This window comes from Dysidea avara, chromosome 8, assembly GCF_963678975.1.
Source record: "Dysidea avara chromosome 8, odDysAvar1.4, whole genome shotgun sequence".
Lineage (NCBI taxonomy): Eukaryota > Metazoa > Porifera > Demospongiae > Dictyoceratida > Dysideidae > Dysidea > Dysidea avara.
This window is the reverse complement of record NC_089279.1, coordinates 12,710,546-12,719,016: the sequence shown is the minus strand read 5'-3', so window position 1 is coordinate 12,719,016 and position 8,471 is coordinate 12,710,546. Positions and strand designations below refer to the sequence as shown.

The 8,471-nt window shown below is 38.1% G+C and overlaps 1 long non-coding RNA gene across 1 annotated transcript; it reads right to left on the bottom strand.

Annotated features, from left to right (window-relative positions):
• Nucleotides 1-584: 584 nt before the first annotated feature.
• Nucleotides 585-3,193, bottom strand: LOC136263410 (uncharacterized). Its single transcript, XR_010704630.1, has 2 exons — nucleotides 3,110-3,193; nucleotides 585-1,907 (listed from the first exon to the last, which is right to left on the bottom strand). It is a non-coding gene; the product is annotated as an uncharacterized lncRNA (long non-coding RNA).
• Nucleotides 3,194-8,471: the final 5,278 nt, after the last annotated feature.

Below are 8,471 nucleotides of genomic sequence, written 5' to 3'. Positions count from 1 at the left end.
GCGATTTCCTTCAAATTTGGAATGTAGACTCCCCTGGCTGGCGGACAACTGTGTAGCAAGTTTGGTTCCAATCGGATAAGTGATCACTGAGATACAAAGGTGTGAAAATGACGTTTTCGTTCTTCCTGTCAATATACTCACGGCTGTGGCGCGCCGGCTTCTTGGGCCGCACGATACACTACCGTGTGTCTTGATGTTGTGCTAACTTATGTTTCTCTAAGGAATATTTTTATTATCAATCACTGGTACACATTAATGTTAGAGTGTTATACCTAAATCATGTAGAGCACTACACAAATGCATATCACAGAACCACCTTGGGTTTTCATTTGCATCTCTTCTCTAACAGCAAAATTAGCATTATAATATTCCTTATGACATGACTGTCCTGTACACGCATGTCATGTACCATACCAAAAAGACATGCCATTATTATTGCCTACAATGCACTTTGCATGCATGCAGCACCTAGGTCAGTATATGCTTACACCTGTCCAATAAATCATTCCTTTTTCATTCTTGTTAGATAATCAATACGTAAGTACACGTATTCTTTAATTACTTTGTTCTTTTCTTTAAACAAGTTAAGTTATTACTTACACACACTGTACATATGTAAATGCCAAGGGTTGGAATGTGCACCAAATAGAAGCAAGTGTGTAGCTATGTATGCATGTGTATAAAAATCAACATGACAAAATACTGCATGACTACAAACATAAGTATAGTTTTCATATTACAGCATATATGTACACACGTTATTCAAAATTGTTGTTCTTCTTAGCTTTGTACCATTCAACTAATGCAGCTCCTTCTTTTTTCCTGTACATTTGCGAGTTTCAACTGCTTCTTTTGCCTTTTTGCCTATATAGTAGCCAGTACCAAAGCCAACAGCTGCACCACTTACGCCACCAACAGCTATACGCATCCTATGGCAACTGAAATTGTAGCAGGATTGAACACTATTAAACATATTAATCCTACACCAACTCCACCCACCAAAGCACCTATTGCACTGTATACCTTAGGGTTATTCAAGTCATATAGTGCTATTGTGTATTCTATTTTTTTCAGGAGTTTATTATATTGTACTCTTAAGCCCTCAATGGCTTCATCATTATGCTCCTCAGACAATCTTTCAACCAGCTCTATTAAAGTTTCCATAATTACCTGAAGAGCACAAACTATTTTCAAATTAAACTTTAAAATAGATACGGTATTTGTTACTACCCTTGAAATATCTTTCATGTGTGTTAGCAGTTTTTTAACAATTTCCTTGACCTCTTTTTCAGTTGATTCCTTGCTTATGTTTTGTTGTAGAGTTGTTAGTTCTAAAGTTATTTTATCCACCTAGAATTCTGCTGGTTTTGTGTATACCTTTTCACATTGGAACAACTCTACAAGAAAATTACAACAACACTTCAACGCTTCGGTGATGTCTTTTGCTATCAAGTGCCTACATATCATTCTCTGTACAGCCCCATCTTCACTAACATATTGTGAGTAACGAATACCCATACAGCTTGTTAAAAGACCTGTAATGGGGTTAGGTCCACTAGATGGAGGTTGATAACCAGTAAAATAGTGATGGGAAATTTGCAATTGCCTCATCATTCTGATGGCCATTATGCTGCTGGCTTTCTTGGTGCTCCTTCTTTCCATTTGTCCTGCAAAGTTTTTGCTATTTGTCCATATTTGGGCAAGTTTTCTAATACCCCCAAAAACCTTAAAAAACATTTCTCATCACTTGCTGCAATCATATCAACTACCAAATCATCAACATTACTGCATTCTGTGTCAGTTTCTATTATTTCTTGTTCCAGCAGGTATGGTAATAAATCTTTGATGTCAACCTCTGCAAGTGTTCGCCTACACTGCTTCAATGCAGTGCAGTGTGCTTTGATGACCTGCAAGTTAAATAGTAGCAATAATAAAATTAATAAATTACTTCTTTTTGTAATTTTATGGTTATCATACTATATGTAGTAGGGATCATGAAGGTTTGGCCTAATTTTTCCTTCATGAAAGTTTGGCTGCTAGTATTGGCTACATGCAAGCCCAAAAATGTCTGCAGAGCAATTAAAGAATTCCAACAAGGCTCTATGAAATTTTAAAACATCAAGACTGGATCTATATGGCCGGTATGGTTTTGGCTGTGCCAACTCTTGGACAGCTACTTCAAAATGCCTTCTCTGTCTCAGAATAGTTCTTCATCATCAGTGGACTCACAGTTTGATTTGCTACTGATACATTCCTTGTGTCAACAATGTATTATATAATCTTGTATTTCACAGGAATAGTTTTCACATGCTGGCATAATAATCATTACTATGGTAAGTATCAAATTTGAAGCTAAAAGTGCTCCATAAGCCATTTCAGAGCACTAAATTTTAAAAATTTCCTGGGGGTTGGGAACCCCCCAGACCTCCTAGATTGTGTTGCTTTTAGTCTACTTAGATGGCCTTACCACCATTACAGTAGTGCTAGATCTGGCCCTGAACATAATTGAATTTTCTGTTTACTGGTGCCTCCAACCAAGGTTAATGGTATGGGCTTGAATTCTTCACTGTTCAACATCTTTCAGCCTAAGAAGTGCCTTTTCACCTACTGAAGCAGTTTGTTCTGATAATGTGTCTGGAGGCATTCTGCCCTTGTTGTGGTATGTGCAGGTTAACTGGTAATGTGTTATTACAAAAAGTAAATTTTAGGAATCACAGAAACAAGTAATGAAACAATTAAAGGAGGTCATCTACACTTGGTGGACATTAAATCCCTACTTCAGTCATGGCAGGCTGCATAATGATGAGTAGACTCAAAATTAAATGTCCATGCACTAGTATAGCTGCAGATGTAGATGACTCCATTGCTTTTTAATTCTATGATCCCTGCTTAAATGTAAAATTTCTTATCTTTCCTTCAACCTGTGTATAAACTATAATTAGCTGTCCAAATAACATCTTTCTTGGATGGGTGACACAGGTTATTACAGTCCAATGAATGACTTAGTAGAGTGTACCTCTCATACCGCATGATATCTCACATAAAATATGCTGCCCTGGGAACCATGGATCCCCCATATAGCTGTATGCTTTGTACTCACATAGCTTACCCTGCAACGTTGCCTAAGCATGGTAGATTAGAAAGAGCAGTTACAATCTTCTCTAACCTCCAGTGGAGCAGCTGTGATATGCAGTGATATTTGGATCTATTATACATTTAGGCACTCTCATAAGTGTCTCTATGAACTGTTTGTTTGTAAGGGTATTTTGTAGATCAATTTGTAAGGGTGTTTTATTTAGATTTCTAAGAATGAAGTGATGTGTTTATAGGTATGTATAACCTAATATTGGCATAGCAGAATACTGTATAGAGGGAAATTTTGGCAAATAGCCAGCTAAGTTGCATTTGGCAAAAACACTAGTACTTTGATGACTCAATCTCTTAGCTATAAAGATGCTAATCTTAGGCACTACAAGTAGCTAATTGGCAAGTTAAACTATGGTGAATTTGTAACGAGAATCGCCAAGTCTGATGAAGTTTCCCTTTATATGTTATTGAACAGATTAAGTCAAGAACAGTTATTGCTCTTTATTGCTTGTTGTATTTCTTAATGCATTGCATGAGCTGTGGCCAGTTAAATCCTCTTTAATCTCTATTAGTATGATCATAAATTGTCAATAACTATTCCTATACTACCCGTCAGCATGCACATTACTATCATTTTACACAGATTTACAGTATATGTAGCCAATAGTGGTTTACATGACATTCCAACAGCAATCCTACATATCTAACTACTCTACCTACTGCAGAAAACTCCCGAAGAGACCAGAATATCTTCAGTGAGTCTGACTGGATGCCATTAGTAGAGGTAAAGATATTGCATGTTTAACAGGGAGACATGGAAATTCTTAAACATTACATGCATGCACACATCATGTGCACAGACACAAACGCACACACACGCACTACACTACATGCATACAGGTTAAAATGTACATAGTTTTTAAATTTTTCATTTAAATTTTATCACTCCTCTTGTTAGATTTGCCAAGGGAATGTGTGTCAATTGTCCTTGCTCCATTAGTATGTCAAAGTCAACTGGAGATTTCCCATGGCTAGGACCAGCAATTCATGGTATCCCAGACTTCTTCTGCCACTCACACTTACTGTTTGATAGCAGATTTCAGTGGATCTAAGTGATATCATTAAGAGTTAGTCTACACAGCAACCTGAACATCATATATATAGAGCATACTGTGTATGTAGTTATAGTATGTCATGAGGTGTCCTATGTGTGTCTAAACCAGAGTATATTGAGGATCTAACTGGATAACTTGGATGCCTTAGGATTGACTGCTCTTAATTGTCCTTAATTTGTCACTAACAAATTATATAGGCCTACTGTGCTCCAGTGTTTACTAGGTCTGAAGTAGTGCATAGCACTTCAAAAATCGTTAGAATGTTGGAGTAGTGCCTTATGTCCAAGTAGTAAGTTTTTACTACCAAGTTCAACAGGCCAAACAAGTATGATGTAGTGGGTTAATGTGGTTGTTTACTGCCTATATATAGTTGATGGTTTTTCTAAGAAGTGAACTGTTAAATATAATAATGTAGCAAACTGAAAGTTGTAGGGTTTAATGTCATGCCAAGAACTAGGTACTGATGACATTCACACAATCATGCACAGTATACACACAAAAAGTGAAACTACTCATGTCAATATGTGATGCTATAAACAACAAGAGTGCTAAAATTGACTGTACATTAGTGTCACATTCATGGGACCTTTTTAATCATTATGAAGATACCTGCCATTATTTTTTTTTAAAAGATTTCGGTGTATTTCAAGGTTTCCTCTTCAGAGATATCAATATGTATGGAGCCAGTGTGTACAAGTTATCATTTTTATGAATCGTCATCTACAATGACCCCATTACAGGAATGATGGCTGGTACCCATACTGGTCTATCAGAGAGCTTCTCTTTACAGGTCAGCAAGATAAGTTATAGAAAGAGTGAGTTTGGTGAATCTACTGAAGTTAGACACTCTCCTCCCTACTCTATTATTACAAGTACACGAAAAAATTTGGAATTTTCAACCGACTAGAGTAGGGACCATAGCACATCGATAAAAAGTACTGAAACAAGTTGGAGTAGTCCATGATATTAAATCACTGTAAAACAGTAAGAAGTGTTATATCCCTACTGTGCTCAAGATACCATAACAGAAATGCACAGTAGGGATATAACACTTTTTATTGTTTTAATATCATGGACTACTCCAACTTGTCTCAGTACTTTTTATCGATGTGCTATGGTCCCTACTCTAGTTGAAAATTCCAATTTTTTTCGTGTACTTGTTTGTTAACATTTTTGTAAATAATTTATAATGACTGGTGAACCCACGCATACCGCATCTGAAAAGGTACCGCGCGCCCCAGCTATATCAATTATCGTGTGAAAAGTGAAGTATCCATTACGCTTCGTTGTCATCTATGTTATACAGCATTTCGAATCAAGAACTGTTCGAAAAGCACCTCCACAATCCACGCATACCGGCCAAAGAAAGAAATCGTGCCGTGCGCCCCAATCATATTAATTATCGTCTGAAAAGTGAAGTATCCATTACGCTTCGCTGTAGGCTATGTTCAGCCTGTTACACAGCAGTACACGAATCAAGAACTGTTTGAAAAGCACCTCTGCATATCAAAATAGCCACGATGAAAAATACGGACGATTTCTGTTTCGAAGGGAAGCCATCACGTGCTCGCGCCAAATCGACACCTTTCCATCGACACCTTTCCATCGACACCTTTCCATCGACACCTTTCCCTGTCAGCAAAGATGAATGGGACACAAAGGAGGACACTGGTAAGTCCATGAAGAATGCATTGTACGTGCTGCGGTATGCCAAAAGGCACCTGTCGGGCTGAAGCCACGTCGAACAGTGAAAAAATCAAGCCCGTAACCTTAGCCGTTATGGAGTTACGCTTGTCTGAAGGCATCAGTCAGTCAGTCAGTTACTCAGTTAGTCTAGTAAGGCAGCTAAGACCTTTTTTTGTGCACTTTTGGATAAAAGCATGAAACTTGGCACATAGTTTGTATTCATCATAAAGGTCAATTTTCAGTAGGGAGCCACCTCAGATTTGACCTTTTGTGACCTCTACAGGTCAATTAAGCCCACGAAAATACATTATCTTGCATTAACACCAGTTCCACAAATAATAAACCTTAAGTGTTGGGTATCAAATGAAAGCTGAGACTTCAGGGAGTGTAATGAAACCAAAATTACACCTGTAGCATGTACCAAATCATAGATATGTTTTTTACTGCCTATTTTTTTAGTTTTAAACATGACCTGTGTGAAGGTATTAACCTTCTCTTGACTTGATTTTTCATGCCTGCCTGATTTTTTCATGCCTGTCATTCTAAACATTCCAACACCATAGTCTTCAAAAATTTTAAGAGTGGATTCTGTAAAGTTGTGCTCTACTAAGTCAGGTAAGGCATGTATTGTAATGTAAGTTAACAATATTGCAACATACACTCTTAATACAGGATATGGCCTCTAAAAAGTATTAATAACGCTCTGTAATGGCAAAGCGCCATGTGTTAGTGGATATTGACACTCCCACACCAAAAAAAAATTGATACAGGGGGCGAAGTTTTGTATACTGTGCCAAGAGAATGGGACAGGACTGCATGCAGTGTCCATATGCAGTTAAAAATAAGAAGATGATTACTGGTAGTGGCTATAGGTCTTTAGCGGAACAGCTAATTAGCTTTAATGAGCTTGGTCACATGCCAATCAATGTTGATATCAAACAGCTGGATGATGGTGGTGGTATTGAAGCCACATTGGCAAGGAACCGTGCTGGATGGCATAAGTCCTGTCGTCTGAAATTTAACCAGACAAAGTTAGAACGACTAAAGAAACAACAAAATAATGAGAAAGTTAGTACGCCTCCATCTGTACACACACGTTCAAGTCACAGATCTATTGACCTTAAAGATGACAAGTGTTTTCTTTGCGATAATCCAGGTGGATTTGAAGGTCTACACAATGCTTCAACATACAACATTGATGCAAAAGTACGCAAATGTGCCATAGCTTTGAAAGACACTACCCTTCTAGCCAAGCTTGAACCTGGGTACATAATTGCTCTAGAAGCCAAGTATCATCGGAAATGTCTTGTGGATCTATACAAAAGAGCTAGGACACTGGACAGAGCAGGTCAAGAAAAAGATTGTGAGGTTCATTAACATGGAATTGCTTTAGCAGAATTAGTTGCATTTATGGAAGACCTTCGGAAGGAAGATATTGCACCAGTTTTCAAATTGACAGATCTTACACAGATGTACAAGAATCGACTTGAACAGCTTGGTGCTGTTGTTGAAGGTCGCATACATTCTTCAAGGCTCAAAGACAGGTTGCTGTCAGCACTTCCAGATTTTCAGGCACATCTACAAGGCAATAGTGTCATTCTCAGTTTTAAAGAAGATTTTATTGTAGCTCTTACAAAAGCTTGTGATTTTGATGATGATGCAATGCACTTAGTACGTGCAGCGCAAATAGTGCGCAAAGAAATGTTTGAAAAGAAAAATTTTTTCGATGGATCTTTCAAGCACTCTACTGAACAAGAAGCTGTAGCACCATCACTAATGGCCCTTGTTAGAATGATTCTAGATGGCCCTAGCATCAAGCATCAGTCTGACACTGACATGTCCACCTCGAGGGCTGCTCTTTCCATATCTCAAATCCTTATGTTCAACAGTGTGAAATATTGTCGAGGCGCAGATTCTGTTAATCACAGTCGTGAACGACATAATCGTGATCGTGAAACGCCACTAGCTTTGTACGTGGCATTTAAGCTCCATGTTGCTACTAGAAAAAGATCTCTTATTGATGCATTTTTCAATCTGGGTATCTGTATTTCATATGACCGCTTTCTGCAGTTGACATCTGATTTAGGCAATGGAGTGTGTGAGCGATTTGAGTTAGATGGTGTTGTGTGTCCTCCAAAGATGCGTAGTGGACTTTTCACAGTAGCAGCAGTTGACAACCTTGATTACAACCCTAGTGCTACAACAGCAAAAGACTCATTTCATGGCACAGGCATTTCACTCATGCAACATCCTTCCCACACATTCGGAGGTCATGATCGAGGTGTGCTAATCATTGATCAAACCGTTTCTCATGGAAAAAGAATTACTCCGCTTCCTCAGAAATATACTAGTGTACTTCCAGCTGCTTTTAAAACCAAAGAATTTAACGTTCCTCCTGTCAATGGCTCTGTACAACCTACCAATTTCAATGCTACTGATGAGGGAACAAAGGCAGAATGGAAATGGCTTGAAGTAGTGAAGGAAAATCTCAAGAAGAACCCATTACAGAAATCTGATTGGATAGCCTGGTTTGCCTATCATTCCAACATGCAAACTGCAGTGATTCCACCAGCTGCAATCAAT